Source organism: Triticum aestivum, chromosome 7D, assembly GCF_018294505.1.
Source record: "Triticum aestivum cultivar Chinese Spring chromosome 7D, IWGSC CS RefSeq v2.1, whole genome shotgun sequence".
NCBI lineage: Eukaryota > Viridiplantae > Streptophyta > Magnoliopsida > Poales > Poaceae > Triticum > Triticum aestivum.
The window spans coordinates 552,422,578-552,439,842 of record NC_057814.1 but is presented as its reverse complement, the minus strand read 5'-3'; positions in this window follow the sequence as shown (position 1 = coordinate 552,439,842).

The window sequence follows — 17,265 nt, the reverse complement described above, 5'->3', positions numbered from 1 at the left end:
AGGAAGAATGGTGGCGGGAGTTGGGGCGGTGAGGGAGGGGCTAAATAGGGGTGGAGCGGCGGGAGGTGAGCCGAAATCCTCCCACCGATTTTTGGCGACGCGGGCGAGCTCGCGCCCTTCTCCCCTGCTCGCACGAGGGGAGAAGCGCGTCGCCCTCCCCTGCCTCACCCGAGCCAGGCTCGCGAGTTACTGCCGATTCGTGCGTTTTCCCTGGGCCTGGCCTGGACATGCTTTAAGTTCCGTGTGATGCGGGCCGCACAGTGAATGCAGGAAACCAAACGGGCCAAATTCTTCCCGCCCGGGCCAGGCTGGGCCTAATGCGGGCAACCAAACACGCCGTATGCATGCATTCAAGCGGAAGACGTCCGTCGGTAAGCGGATACGTTTCTGCTTCTAGACTGGAAAAGGAAAAGCAAAACAGGTGACGACGCAGGCCAAGGAAAGAGAGAAGAAACGGAACAGCGTCCAAGGAAACCCATGCGGAGGACAAGCATGATCCGGCGAGTATGAACGTGTCGCGCGCCGCGCAAATAGCCCCACATGCATGCTAGCGTGGTGGCACTTGGCTCCGGTGATGAGGATATGGACTAAGAGCATCTTTAACGTACGCCGTATAATGTTGACCCATAAAATGCGTATACAATTCACGAAAAAATGGCTTTGCGGGTTAGCACGTGAATATCATTTTTTACGGGTCCGCTTTGCAGGGTCTACTTGGCTGCCGCCCGCCCCGGCCCATAATATAAATCAGTAATTTACTTTGCAATTTCGGACATGAAAACACATTTCTTTGCTTCTTTATTTTCTTCAAGGGCATTGCATATATAATAATTCACCAAATCTTTTCTAGAATAGTAAGACGAAAGAAAACAAGAACCACAATTTGGCATTTTAAAAGATATCCAACTTCCATAACTGCTCTCACTAGTTGGACCAACATATTCTTCATGCATTTATTGTTGATCTGCGGATTCTTGATCTTGCATTCTTCATTCTTCTTTTTTGATTTTAAAGAAGTAGACGTTGATTTCCTTCTAGTTTCTTCTCTAATTGCACATGCAGCCGCATCATTATCCTCAATTCTACCAACGAGTGCACGTACATCTATTAAGTTTGTTTCTATCAATAAATCGATGTATTCTTTTTCCCAAAATCAAAATGAGCATTCCTCTTCCTACACACATGACCATCTCAATAAGCTGTCGAAATTGAACCGAATAGGTTGACAAACCCAAATGAAAACAAGAACATCCCCTATCATTTTCGCATTTGAAGAATACCCACCCGGTCGGCGTGCTAGATGTTAGCCGCAGCACTGTCCGCGTGCAGTCGCGACACTATGAGCAGCATCGGCGAGCCGGCGAGCCGCTGCGCGAGCGCGGAGCCCGGGCGACGGCCGGCCGAGTACATACCGGCAAACCTACGACGGTGGTGTATTATGCAGTTTATTATCACCAACCGTGTGAGATGCAGCACAAAATATCTTGGAGCACCGTCGGTGTATAGTACGCCTATGGCTTACGCGAGAAGGTGCGTTGGCTACAGTCCACAGCGGGCATGTCAAGCACACTAGCTCGCTCCCCAAATATCATTTCACTGTTCAATCGTCGCAAGGTGAAAGATGGGGATGTGGACGCGCGTCGTGAGGGCAATTTCGGCGGCCCACTCCGGCGAGAGCGCGGCCGCGGCCGCAGCCGCCATGCGCGTACTAACAAGGTGCATGAGTGCGGCCGCAATCTGCGACCGGGCGACCATGGCATCCCAAACGGCCGCTGTTGCTTCTCAGGAGGCGGCAGCAACATCTGCCTCGGGGATAGCAACTGGTGAGAGCGGCACAACAGCTGTCCGTTCCGTAGCGGCGGCCTTAGCCCTGATGGAGGCCACCCACAACCATGTCGAGGCCGCCCACGCCCAGCTCGTGGCGGTCACCGCACAAATCGAACAAAACTTCTCCTACAACGGTCGGCAACCCACGGCCGAAGAGTTGGCAATCTGCGAGAGCCTTCGAGCAGCCGTTCATTCCTCCGCCGCATACCTTGCGACGACGGAGCCCGTCCAAGCCCAGATCACGACCGCCCATGCCCAGCTCGTGGATGGCAAGATGCTTGCCAAGTATGGTGCGATGGATCCCATGGAGCCCATTCCCCAGGAGACCGTCGGGCGCGAGCTGGACATGGAGGCGGCGACATAGATTGACGAGCACTAGCCGTGGTAGTATTCTTTTTTTTAATTAAGAGCGCCGGTCTTTACTTTGTTAGAGTAATGTTTAGGTCAGCTAGCTTTGTTTAATTGCTGAACTTGCTCGATTAAGAAGTTAGTCTCCTTTGTGTGCCCAAATTATGCAATGACGTGGATGACCACTGTAACCTGCAGGGAAATTCGAACCAAAATTTTTGATGTTCAAAGTCATCACACACGGGTTAAGCTATCTAAATCATTTGTGATGTTCACATATCGTACACAGTTCTGAATAGGGACCCTGTCTGATGACACTTTGCGCACCAGTTTTTTCGCTGAAGCGATTCCAAATTTTCTGCTTCCGCGGAAATATCTACCTCCCCGCCCCTCCCCCTTACCAAAAGACACATTTCCCCTGTTTCCGCCTTCCTATCCAAGCTGAAACCTTCACTCCTTGCTTGCAGCGCCGCCTCCTCACCGGCAACCCTCCTTCATGCTGCTCGGCCTCGTCTATTCAGGCAAATAATCCACACCCGACCCCCATCCTCCTCCTCCTTCCACATCCCACATGCCCCGACCTCCGGCGCGACACCTTCCACCCAAATCACCGACCCCTCCACCAAATAAGCACCGCCCTAAGCCATGGTGCACGCAGTATAGCCATGAGCTCAAGGATCATTTGGCAGCGGAGAAGCAAATCGCGGCCACACACGCGGATGACGTCGTGATGGCTGCCATTCGTGCCGACCCCCAGATCTTGGAGGAGCACCTTGCCAATTGCTAGCTACGCTTGTTAAGCATGCTCGGTTTACCCGTTGCGTGTGCTGCTCCTGCCTTCACTACGGGAAATAGTTAATTTGCCGTCAGGGGGCGTCTTTGCCGTCAGCATTTCGTCGGGTTGACGGCAAAGAAAGGGTTTGCCGTAGTCAACTGATGGCAAAGAATAACTGACGGCAAAATAAACTTTGCCGTCTGCGTTTTTTATTACAGACGGCAAAGTATCCATTTGTCGTCTGCGTTTTATATTACGGACGGCAAAGTGTATCTTTGCCGTCTGTAACATAAATCGCAGACGGCAAATATTTTGCCGTCTGCGTTTTGTACTACAGATGGCAAAGAAACGCTCGTTGCCGTCTGTAATACAAAACGCAGACGGCAAAGCAAGAAACACAGCACCCGGATCGATCTCGCGGATCGATGAGCTGGCACGATCTGCAGCGCCCACCCGGATCGATCTCAACCCCAGCCACCCACGCGCAACCCGCTGGCCCACCCACCCACGCTGGCCTTATCCTCTCCACTCCCTCTGTCTCACCTCGCACCCGCCCACCCCACCCGCACTCCCTCTCTCCCACCTTGCCCCGGCCAAGCCGCCCGCCTCACCTCGCCCCGCAGCGCACCGGACCTCCCTCGCCGCGCCACGCGCCGGCCCTCCCTCACCCCACCGCGCGCCAGCTCCACCTCGGCCCCCCGTGTGCCGGCCCTCCCTCGCCCCGCCGCGCGCCAGCTCCACCTCGGCCCCCTGCGCGCCGGCCTTCCCTCGCCCCGCCGCGCACCAGCTCCACCTCGGCCCCCTGCGCCGGCCTTCCCACGTTATCTGAGGCTGACAGCAAATCAATGTGTAACGCCCGGATAATTAAGCTACAGTAATCCCACGTTAACGATGCCACGTCACCCCGTTTACCGTTGATAAACTCTCGATAGTTCAGAACCGAAACAAATTAAAAATTTAAATAAAAGCAAATAATAAAAGTTTACAAATATTAAAACTAAAATGTTCGGAGTGAACCAAATATTGCACAGATAATTATGGTGGAGAAACCACACCTTTATAAAATGCTTAAATAATATGAGATGAATAAAACAGTAGCAAAAACAATTATATAAGTGTTATTAAATATAAACAAATATTAAACTAGTTTATTTAGTCACTAAAAACTTTTTACAACTCCAATTTAGGTGTGGGCTTTAACTTATTATAAAACTATAACTATTAAAGAAATAAAATAAAACAGTAAATGAAAATAAGTAAAAGAAAAGAAAATACAAAACAGAAAACAGAACAAAAAACAAAAAAAAACAAAGAACCCCCTCCCCCCCCCCGCTGGGCCTTGGCCCAGCTAGGCCATCAGGCCAGCCCACCCGCGCCGAACCCCCCGCTGGGCTGCTAACCCGCCCCCACCACCAAACCCTAGCACCCCTTCCCCACATCGCCACTCCCTCTCCCCCTCCCGATCCAATCTGGATCGGGGAAGAAACCCCCACTCCCCTCGCTCCTCGCCCCCCCTCTGCCCGATCTGGATCGGGGCACGGCGCCCCGTCCCCGTCTCCCTGTCGCGTCGACGCCGCCCCACCGACTTCACCGGCGTCGCCACGCCCTGCCCTGCGCCGGACGCCGCCGTCCTCTCCGTCGCCGGACCTCCTCGACCTCTTCGTCCCCGACGCCGTTTGCCTCGCCGTCGTGGACTCCGGCCACCTCGAGCCCACTTCCACCTCCCTACAGCTCCCTGTGAGCCCCTCCTCCATTTCCCCCTTCTCCTCCGCTCCCGTCGCCGTAGGACGCCACCACTGCCGCGCCCGAGCCTCCAGTGCTCCGCGCCCCTGACGCGCTCACCGCGCGCTCCGCATGAACCCCCCTGCTGCGAGCTCGCGCGCGCCTCTGCCCCTGCTGCTGCACTTGCTGCTGCTGCGCCCGCGCCCCTCCTGGCGAGCCTCGTCGCTGTTCCTACTGCTGCCGCGGCTTGCGGCGCGCCGTCGCCTGACCCGTGCCGCATCCGTCCCGTCGCGCCGCGCCCCCTGTCGCCGGCCCCGCACGCTGACCGCCTCGCCGCGCCACCGCGACCGCTCGCCGCCCCTGCTCCCCTCTGCTGATCTGCTCCGCCGCGCCGCCTCGCTCCCACCGGCCGCAAGCCGCCGGAGCCCTCACACCGCACGGCCCCTCCTGCCTCCCCCCACGGCGCTCACCTCCGCCCCGGCCGGCGCCCGGGGCCAGCTGGGTTGCGCCCGCCTCCAGCGCCCATTAGCGCCCGGGCGCCCGCTAGTGCCCGCTCGCCCGATAGGCCCCTCTGGGCCACAGACACATGGGACCCCTCCAGAACGTTTTTGTTAAAAAAAGAAAAATAAGGGAATTAAAAGGAATAATAATATATAAATAAATAAATAAAATAAAATAAAATAATAATTAATTAATTAATTAGTTAATTAACCCTGTTTAGATTAATCTAATTTAATTAAGTAGTTTAATTAATAGTTAATTAATTAGTTAACCCTAATTACCCTAATCAGTCTATGACATGTGGGACCCACGTGTCAGATGACTGCTGACGTCAGCATGATGTCATGCTGATGTCATCGCAACACTGTTTTGGATAATGTTGAATTAAATAATTAATTAAAATTCAGAAAATGATTAAATCTTTAGAAAATCATATAAAATAATCCGTAACTCGGATGAAAATACTTTCTACATGAAAGTTGCTCAGAACGACGAGACGAATCCGAATACGCAGTCCGTTCGTCCGCCACGCGTCCCTAGCATAGTGAACCTGCAACATTTCACCTCCGGTTCATCTGTCCGAAAACGTGAAACACCGGGGATACTTTCCCGGATGTTTCCCCCCTTCACCGGTATCACCTCATACCGCGTTAGAACACGTCTAGCTCTGCCTGTTGTCCTGTTATGCACTTGCTTGCTATGTATTTACTGTTTCTCCCCCCTCTTCTCTTCGGTAGACCCCGTGACGATGCTGATGCCCCTGTGGTCGACTACGTCACCGACGACCCCTCCTTCTTGTCTGAGCAACCAGGCAAGCCCCCCCCTTTGATCACCAGATATCGCCTATTCCTTCTCTATACTGCTTGCATTAGAGTAGTGTAGCATGTTACTGCTTTCGGTTAATCCTATACTGATGCATAGCCTGTCATTGTTGCTACAGTCGTTACCCTTACCTGCTATCCTACTGCTTAGTATAGGATGCTAGTGTTCCATCAGTGGCCCTACACTCTTGTCCGTCTGCCATGCTATACTACTGGGTCGTGATCACTTTGGGAGGTGATCATGGGTATATACTATATACTTTATATACATGACACATGTGGTGACTAAAGTCGGGTCGGCTCGTTGAGTACCCGCAAGTGATTCTGATGAGGGGGCTGAAAGGACAGGTGGCTCCATCCCGGTAGAGGTGGGCCTGGGTTCCTGACGGGCCCCGACTGTTACTTTATGCCGGAGCGACAGGGCAGGTTGAGATCACCTAGGAGAGAGGTGGGCCTGGCCCTGGTCGGCGTTCGCGGATACTTAACACGCTTAACGAGATCTTGGTATTTGATCTGAGTCTGGCCATTTGGTCTATACGCACTAACCAACTACGCGGGAACAGTTATGGGCACTCGACGTCGTGGTATCAGCCGAAGCTCTTTTTGACGTCAGCGACTGAGTGGCGCGCGCCGCATTGGACCGTAAGCTCGCGCTTGTATTAAGGGGGCTAGGTCTGCTTCCGGCCGCGTACGCAACGTGCAGGTGTGCAATGGGCGATGGGCCCAAACCCCTGCGCGCATAGGTTTTAGACCGGCGTGCTGACCTCTTTGTTGAGCCTAGGTGGGGCTGCGACGTGTTGACCTTCCGAGGCCGGGCATGACCCAGAAAAGTGTGTCCAGATACAACCCGGTGATCGCTCTCTAACAGGGCGACGAGGGGATCGCCGGGTAGGATTATGCTATGCGATGCTACTTGGTTAACTTACCATCTACTCTCTTCTACATGCTGCAAGATGGAGGTGGCCAGAAGCGTAGTCTTCGATAGGACTAGCTATCCCCCCTTATTCGGGCATTCTGCAGTTCAGTCCACCGATATGGTCCTTTACACATATACCCATGCATATGTAGTGTAGCTCCTTGCTTGCGAGTACTTTGGATGAGTACTCACGGTTGCTTTTCTCCCCCTTTTCCCCTTTCTATACCTGGTTGTCGCAACCAGATGCTGGAGTCCAGGAGCTAGAGATCCCGAGGATGATTCTACATGGAGTTCGGCTTCGAGGAGTAGTTAGGAGGTCCCAGGCAAGAGGCCTTGCCTTTTCGATCGTTGCTACTTTTGTGCTAGCCTTCTTAAGGCAAACTTGTTTAACTTATGTCTGTACTCGGATATTGTTGCTTCCGCTGACTCGTCTATGATCGAGCAATTGTATTGGAACCCTCGAGGCCCCTGGCTTGTATTATGATGCTTGTATGACTTATTTATGTTGTAGAGTTGTGTTGTGATATCTTCCCGTGAGTCCCTGATCTTGATCATACACATTTGCGTGCATGATTAGTGTACGGTCGAATCGGGGGTGTCACAAGTTGGTATCAGAGCCGACTGCCTGTAGGAATCCCCCTTTCCAACTGCTGGGCCAAAGTTGAGTCTAGTCGTTGCAAAACTTTTACTAACATGGTTGTGTGGCTTACGGGCCCACGTCGCCATTGGGTGGTATTAGGATCTTTTACTCCTTGTCTATACTCTGGGACTCTGATCTCTCTTCTATTCGGGTTAAGTGAATTTTGCTAAATCTAACATTAGGATCTCGTTATCACTTTCACCCGGAGAGCCCCTTATTACTGATGATCGTCTGCTGCACGTGAAGACCCTGAAGATACTCTCCGCTGATAACCCGAGAACTTGTGTTCATCGCTTTTGCAATTCCCTTTCATCGATAAACTCCTATGGATAACCGCGTATACTCGCCATTCATACAATGTTTCCCAGTTGATCTTGTTATTACAAGATACCCCGAAATTATCTCTGTTGTTCCGAGAATCCTTGAGCTTACTGCCTTGCTGTTCTTTGTCACCTGAATACCCCTATGGATAATTCTCGCACTTACCGAGTATCCGCTCATCCCCAGTTGATTCAAGTATTTCACAAAAGTGTTCAAAATACCATTCGATCTTCCGAAAATCCTCAGGAGCCTTTTTGCTCTTGAAATTCTTGCTTACTTGCATTATGATTAATCTTAAGTCTCGTAATCTTATTGGCATCTCTTGTCATTATCATTTTGAGTCTGTTGATTCAAAATATTGCGAATGCTCACAATCCTCAATCAGATCCTAGGATTCTTCCTTCTGGCTCAAACGTCATTTTAAACATGAGCTGGTATCGACCAATCAAATTGCCATCGATTGTACCCCTAAGGCTATTGAACTTATCCATCCTTAATCAGAGCGTTTGCTTCTGATCCCTTGATTTGGAAATCATAATTCCTTTGCATTTGAGCTTTGAGTTAGCCAGTTGTTTCTATAATCTGATCCCCTTGCATTCTTTCTTCCTCTAGTTGAGTACCGATGCTCACATCTGATCCCTTGTGGACCACCAAATCCTTTGTTAGATTATTATCCGACAGTGCCCTCATATTTAATCACCTTGTGAGTTCTTTCCCTGATACATAATGCCTTTAGTAAATTGTATCCTCTCGTTTTGACACCCATGCTCTACTATCGAGCTTGAGTTATTTACCCCTGAAGCTTGTGGTATATGTTTCCACGATGCCCCGATGGGTTGAACCTATGCCTTTCATAATATGTGTGAACTCGAAAGTTTCATGAGTCATACTCTTCTGGTATTTTGCCAGATAAAAATTTTCAACACTGCAACTTCATCAAACGCGAGAAGTGAATGAAAGGTTATGCATTGAAGAAGTGGGAGTCGACCTTGAACTTTGCGTTCATGCCCATGGACACGATGTAGATCTTATCATTAAAGCTTTTCTTAAATTAATTATTCCCTTGGTATAAGTTCATCTTATATCTGGGATCTGACATTTTGCAATCGTGGTTCCAACCATGTTCTCTTTTAAATACCATTTCTCGTGCAAGTTTAAGCACTTGTCTTCTGCAGAGCAATACCCCAGTCCAACCTCTACTTTGGTTTGTCGTCGAGTATTACCCCCCTGGTATCTCGAGATTATCACGGAACTGCATAACTTATTATGAGTTCTCCATCAAGTATTACATTCTCATTGATTCCAATTTTTCACGGGCTCCGAGTTATTAAACACTCAAGGACATCGATAACTGAATCGAGTCCGCATCACGATTAAACAACTCTTAGTAATCTCCTTTGCTTACGAGTTCGTACTCGATCACGTCATCCCTAGCCTGCTCGGCTATATCATTATCTTGATGATTTTAACTGTGCTACCTGGTCCTTATTCCCGGAGCACCACTTTCGACGATGAGCTAAGCTTACGTCGATTTTCCTCGTCATATCGTTTCACCTCGAACAACAAACTTGACCCCGAGTTTGTGTAGTATCTGTGGCTCCAATAATCTTTTGTTGCATCAGTCCTTTTGCTTGATGCAGTCGCTGATCAATTGCTTCTTCGTGGATCCCCTCGACAACAAAATGTCGTGATCATCATCAACATTTTGACTCCTTCCAGGATATCAATGGAATTCTTGATGATAAGTGCCATCCTCGTTCCTTGGTAATTTGAGTTACCATCGACAACATCCTTACATTCCTTTCATCACAAACTTGATCATGTTATGGAGCTCCTTGCTAACCAGCTTATGTTATGTTCTACATTGAAGTATTACTGTCTTTCATGTCAAGGATGTTGTGAGGATTGCCCCACCTCTTAAGAATTCCTGATATAGTAATACTTCTCGCCATCTCCATTCATTTCCAGGTTCACGTGTTGATTCTAACCGGGATACCAACAGGTGAACTGTGTTGTTCGGATTCTAAAACTTCTAGCAACCCTATTGCTTTGAAGTCAATGGTCGGCCGTTCATTCTTAGACTATTGATTATTGAATCACCATTCCGACGTTGGTCGTGCAACCCATCCCATATTTCGGGTGCACCTTTCAACCAATGTTTAATTGGGTATGTTTTCCTCGAGCATACCTCATTATATCATTCGATCTAGCTAATGTTATCTCCTTGGTCACATAGTTGTGGAAATCCATCTTTTGGAAATCTCAATGGATTGTCGCTGAGTCAATCAGCCACCTCCTCATCCTCTCGTTGGTATACTGATGGACTCTTGTTTCGGAACTCGCTTCCATAGTTCATTTCCCGAGAATCTTACAATGTCATCTCGTCAAATTGTGCCGCACCTTTTCTTCTCAGGCATCCTAAGTCTGAGGTATCGTGACACCAATTAGATCTGAATCTCGGTCAGATATGATGGTTGGAACATATTTCCAAGAGTTATAACATTGGTCTCTACATAACCCGATAAGGTGGTGTCTTTGCTTAGCACCCCTAGCCAGAGGACCTTTTGTTATAATTTCCTTTTTAGCAAGGTTAACCATTCTTCCATGAGGAAATTGAAAGACTTATTCTATATGTTGTTCCTGATGAATCCTTGTGTATTCCAAGTCTGTATTTTGCTTGAAGACCATGTCAATGCTATCTCGAAGCATGTCTGTGGTACTCCGAATTTCAATAAGAACATTTGAAGCACAATGCTAAACTTTCTTTATCAATTATCCAAACACCGTTGTATGGGTAATGGCATGAAATTTCTCTCCTCTTTCCTAAAGGGTTTTCTACGTTATATCCCGACATGGATATCATGCTCTGCTTACCCTTGGGAAGAATATACCCTTGAAATATGTGTTTAAACACATTTTCCTTTCCATTGTTCTGTTTAATCTGATAATGATATTTTCCTTTCCATTGTTTTGTTTAACCCTTCTTGAGTTCTATATGATCTAAGCAGTAATATTCTCCTGCTTATGTAAACACCTCGGTGTACAATTCTGTCAGCAAGACCCTGTTACTATTGTTGATGACATCCCGGTAGCCACCGATGGACGAGAACTTTGCCTAATGGTCCGCCTCGTTTCAACGAGCAGGAAAATGGTTCTCTTCGTCCCTCGCCCTTGGTACCAACGTGTTGCCGACATAACTGACAGGGTACTCTCTGACATGCCTTGCTATCATGTCCGTGCAAGATGTCACTGCTCCTATAAAAAAAACCACATGGTGGGCCCATAACCCACAGTTCCACAGGATCGAAACCTGACTCTCTTGTACACCCCTGTTCCCAAGGTTATTCCTCACGCTTGGCTTCGTATGTAATTCACGTGCCACCTTTCGTGAGATCATCAATTTTGGTATCAGACACGATACTTATTCCCGTTGCTCTGAACCCTTCAGGCATCGAACGATTGCCTGCCCGCTCGAAACTTCCCCACGATACCTCCTTACTTTGCTCTCGATATTGTCTTAAATTTCCATTCGAGAGTTACTTTCCGCCACCTTCCCCGATGTTATCAACCAGATAGTCAACCGTTCAGAGGTCTGTTATTCCGAAGTTACCCCTTGTCCTTCGTAAGTACGATGGAGTTCCCGAAGAAAGGATGCCAGCTTCATCATGATGACCTTGAGCAGGAAAAATGAAGACATCAACGTAACGGATCAACTTCTTCGAGAAGAGCAACCAAGACCGAGAAGATTCGTTAGAATTCCGTAACCAGAACTTTCCCCCGTACTCCCCTCTTAAATCTCGGGACGAGATTTCTTGTAGTGGAGGAGAATTGTAACGCCCGGATAATTAAGCTACAGTAATCCCACGTTAACGATGCCACGTCACCCCGTTTACCGTTGATAAACTCTCGATAGTTCAGAACCGAAACAAATTCAAAATTTAAATAAAAGCAAATAATAAAAGTTTACAAATATTAAAACTAAAATGTTCGGAGTGAACCAAATATTGCACAGATAATTATGGTGGAGAAACCACACCTTTATAAAATGTTTAAATACTATGAGATGAATAAAACAGTAGCAAAAACAATTATATAAGTGTTATTAAATATAAACAAATATTAAACTAGTTTATTTAGTCACTAAAAACTTTTTACAACTCCAATTTAGGTGTGGGCTTTAACTTATTATAAAACTATAACTATTAAAGAAATAAAATAAAACAGTAAATGAAAATAAGTAAAAGAAAAGAAAATACAAAACAGAAAACAGAACAAAAAACAAAAAAAACAAAGAACCCCCTCCCCCCCCCCGCTGGGCCTTGGCCCAGCTAGGCCATCAGGCCAGCCCACCCGCGCCGAACCCCCCGCTGGGCTGCTAACCCGCCCCCACCACCAAACCCTAGCACCCCTTCCCCACATCGCCACTCCCTCTCCCCCTCCCGATCCAATCTGGATCGGGGAAGAAACCCCCACTCCCCTCGCTCCTCGCCCCCCCCTCTGCCCGATCTGGATCGGGGCACGGCGCCCCGTCCCCGTCTCCCTGTCGCGTCGACGCCGCCCCACCGACTTCACCGGCGTCGCCACGCCCCGCCCTGCGTCGGACGCCGCCGTCCTCTCCGTCGCCGGACCTCCTCGACCTCTTCGTCCCCGACGCCGTTTGCCTCGCCGTCGTGGACTCCGGCCACCTCGAGCCCACTTCCACCTCCCTACAGCTCCCTGTGAGCCCCTCCTCCATTTCCCCCTTCTCCTCCGCTCCCGTCGCCGTAGGACGCCACCACTGCCGCGCCCGAGCCTCCAGTGCTCCGCGCCCCTGACGCGCTCACCGCGCGCTTCGCATGAACCCCCCTGCTGCGAGCTCGCGCGTGCCTCTGCCCCTGCTGCTGCACTTGCTGCTGCTGCGCCCGCGCCCCTCCTGGCGAGCCTCGTCGCTGTTCCTACTGCTGCCGCGGCTTGCGGCGCGCCGTCGCCTGACCCGTGCCGCATCCGTCCCGTCGCGCCGCGCCCCCTGTCGCCGGCCCCGCACGCTGACCGCCTCGCCGCGCCACCGCGACCGCTCGCCGCCCCTGCTCCCCTCTGCTGATCTGCTCCGCCGCGCCGCCTCGCTCCCACCGGCCGCAAGCCGCCGGAGCCCTCACACCGCACGGCCCCTCCTGCCTCCCCCCACGGCGCTCACCTCCGCCCCGGCCGGCGCCCGGGGCCAGCTGGGTTGCGCCCGCCTCCAGCGCCCATTAGCGCCCGGGCGCCCGCTAGTGCCCGCTCGCCCGATAGGCCCCTCTGGGCCACAGACACATGGGACCCCTCCAGAACGTTTTTGTTAAAAAAAGAAAATAAGGGAATTAAAAGGAATAATAATATATAAATAAATAAATAAAAATAAAAATAATTAATTAATTAGTTAATTAACCCTGTTTAGATTAATCTAATTTAATTAAGTAGTTTAATTAATAGTTAATTAATTAGTTAACCCTAATTACCCTAATCAGTCTATGACATGTGGGACCCACGTGTCAGATGACTGCTGACGTCAGCATGATGTCATGCTGATGTCATCGCAACACTGTTTTGGATAATGTTGAATTAAATAATTAATTAAAATTCAGAAAATGATTAAATCTTTAGAAAATCATATAAAATAATCCGTAACTCGGATGAAAATACTTTCTACATGAAAGTTGCTCAGAACGACGAGACGAATCCGAATACGCAGTCCGTTCGTCCGCCACGCGTCCCTAGCATAGTGAACCTGCAACATTTCACCTCCGGTTCATCTGTCCGAAAACGTGAAACACCGGGGATACTTTCCCGGATGTTTCCCCCCTTCACCGGTATCACCTCATACCGCGTTAGAACACGTCTAGCTCTGCCTGTTGTCCTGTTATGCACTTGCTTGCTATGTATTTACTGTTTCTCCCCCCCCTCTTCTCTTCGGTAGACCCCGTGACGATGCTGATGCCCCTGTGGTCGACTACGTCACCGACGACCCCTCCTTCTTGTCTGAGCAACCAGGCAAGCCCCCCCCTTTGATCACCAGATATCGCCTATTCCTTCTCTATACTGCTTGCATTAGAGTAGTGTAGCATGTTACTGCTTTCGGTTAATCCTATACTGATGCATAGCCTGTCATTGTTGCTACAGTTGTTACCCTTACCTGCTATCCTACTGCTTAGTATAGGATGCTAGTGTTCCATCAGTGGCCCTACACTGTTGTCCGTCTGCCATGCTATACTACTGGGCCGTGATCACTTTGGGAGGTGATCACGGGTATATACTATATACTTTATATACATGACACATGTGGTGACTAAAGTCGGGTCGGCTCGTTGAGTACCCGCAAGTGATTCTGATGAGGGGGCTGAAAGGACAGGTGGCTCCATCCCGGTAGAGGTGGGCCTTGGTTCCGGACGGCCCCCGACTGTTACTTTATGGCGGAGCGACAGGGCAGGTTGAGACCACCTAGGAGAGAGGTGGGCCTGGCCCTGATCGGCGTTCGCGGATACTTAACACGCTTAACGAGATCTTGGTATTTGATCTGAGTCTGGCCATTTGGTCTATACGCACTAACCAACTACGCGGGAACAGTTATGGGCACTCGACGTCGTGGTATCAGCCGAAGCTCTTTTTGACGTCAGCGACTGAGTGGCGCGCGCCGCATTGGACCGTAAGCTCGCGCTTGTATTAAGGGGGCTAGGTCTGCTTCCGGCCGCGTACGCAACGTGCAGGTGTGCAATGGGCGATGGGCCCAGACCCCTGCGCGCATAGGTTTTAGACCGGCGTGCTGACCTCTCTGTTGAGCCTAGGTGGGGCTGCGACGTGTTGATCTTCCGAGGCCGGGCATGACCCAGAAAAGTGTGTCCGGCCAAATGGGATCGAGCGTGTTGGGTTATGTGGTGCACCCCTGCAGGGAAGTTTATCTATTCGAATAGCCGTGTCCCTCGGTAAAAGGACGACCCGGAGTTGTACCTTGACCTTATGACAACTAGAACTGGATACTTAATAAAACACACCCTTCCAAGTGCCAGATACAACCCGGTGATCGCTCTCTAACAGGGCGACGAGGAGGGGATCGCCGGGTAGGATTATGCTATGCGATGCTACTTGGTGAACTTACCATCTACTCTCTTCTACATGCTGCAAGATGGAGGTGGCCAGAAGCGTAGTCTTCGACAGGACTAGCTATCCCCCCCTTATTCTGGCATTCTGCAGTTCAGTCCACCGATATGGTCCTTTACACATATACCCATGCATATGTAGTGTAGCTCCTTGCTTGCGAGTACTTTGGATGAGTACTCACGGTTGCTTTTCTCCCTCTTTTCCCCTTTCTATACCTGGTTGTCGCAACCAGATGCTGGAGTCCAGGAGCTAGAGATCCCGAGGATGATTCTACATGGAGTTCGGCTTCGAGGAGTAGTTAGGAGGTCCCAGGCAGGAGGCCTTGCCTTTTCGATCGTTGCTACTTTTGTGCTAGCCTTCTTAAGGCAAACTTGTTTAACTTATGTCTGTACTCAGATATTGTTGCTTCCGCTGACTCGTCTATGATCGAGCAATTGTATTCGAGCCCTCGGGGCCCCTGGCTTGTATTATGATGCTTGTATGACTTATTTATGTTGTAGAGTTGTGTTGTGATATCTTCCCGTGAGTCCCTGATCTTGATCGTACACATTTGCGTGCATGATTAGTGTACGGTCGAATCGGGGGCGTCACACAATGATTTGGCTGACGGCAAAATCTTTGCCATCTGGCTGATGAAAAGCTGACGGCAAAGTAGTCTTTGCCGACTTAGCTTTGCCGTCTGAGTTTGCCGTCAGCTTGCAGACGGCAAACTCTTTGCCGTCTGTTTTTAGGCCTTTGCCGTCTGTGGGGCACAGACGGCAAATTACCTGATTCCTGTAGTGCTTTCCATTACAAATTCAAGTGAATTTTGCTATCTAATTTGACCATGCAATTTGTTGCTCTAGTGTATATGTTCTATGTGTCGTGCAGTGTGGTGCTCACTTATTAATTGTTTGGTTAATTACTTGTCATCTTCAGCTAACGGTTTGGTTCAATTCTGGAAATGTGGTATTCAATTCTTCAAGCTGCAATTTTGTACCATGTGAGAAATAAATCGAATTTATCTTTACAAAATACATGAGAAACGAATACAATTACTATGGTCAAGCATGCTTGGTTTGGTTATACATTGTGCAATGTGGTGCTCAGTTAACGTTTGGTTCATTTGTGTTTTGGTGTTTAGTTAACTGTTTGGTTCAATTCTGCAATGTGATGTTCAATAGATGTGGGTGCATTCTGTTATTGTATACCATGTGAGGAATAAATTGAATTTGGCTGTACTAAATACATGAGAAGCAAATACAATTGCTATATTTCCAAGTTGCTAAGCATGCTTGGTTTGGTTAACTGTCTGATCTTCTATTAGGAGTATGTTATATTGTGCAATGTTGTGCTCAATTAATGTTTGGTTCATTTGTTGTGGTGTTTAGTTAACTGCTTGGTTCAATTCTGCAATGCGATGTCCAATTTTTGTGGGTACAATTTTGTATTGTTGTGCATGTGAGGAATAAATCAAATTTGGCTGCACTTAATACATGAGAAACATATGCAAGTGTTATATTTCCTAATTCTTAATCATGCTTGGTTTGGATAAATCGGTTTTCCATGTGGGCTTGAATTAATCTGATGAATCTGCAATGTGCTTATTTTTCATCAACATGTTTTACTGATAGCATGCAAACCCTTACTTAACCTGATCACTACAAGATGGTACTAACTACTATGCCTTGCCTTTTTTTATTCCTTTGCCCTATTTCCAATATATAGAAGATATGTATGCACATCCTTGTTTTCAGGCATTTCCAAAGAAGTTCACTGATGATTACCTCTCAAACCACCTCTATGGTCAGGAGGCGAGGAAGGTTTTCATACAACACCCACGGTTCAATATTGAAGTGTTCCTGAAGAGGACGAAGGACGGACGGTCAATCATCCACAGGCACTGGCCTAAAGTTGCAAAGACCTTTCAACATGAATGAAGGCTCAATATTCGCCTTCCGCTTTAACAGTTTTCCAGATGAGATGCAGTTGTCTATATACCGTCTATGATGCTAATTTCGAAAGGTTCTACATGTTGCATGCGAAACTTGGTGCTGGTGCAGTTGCGTAATGGGGTAGCTGAGTGCTGAAGCTATATCATGTTGTACTCTAATGTATTTCAATTATGAAATCCTGCTTCCTTAATATGGAAATGAAATATATTATGTGCTTAATATGAATGTTAATTAAATTAATAAATGAATTATTAATAATAGGGCAATTAGCCTGCTAATGGAGAATTAGCCTGCTAATTGGGTTTTGCTATTGCAAACGGTTATTGAGAAAATACCGTGGGCGATGACCT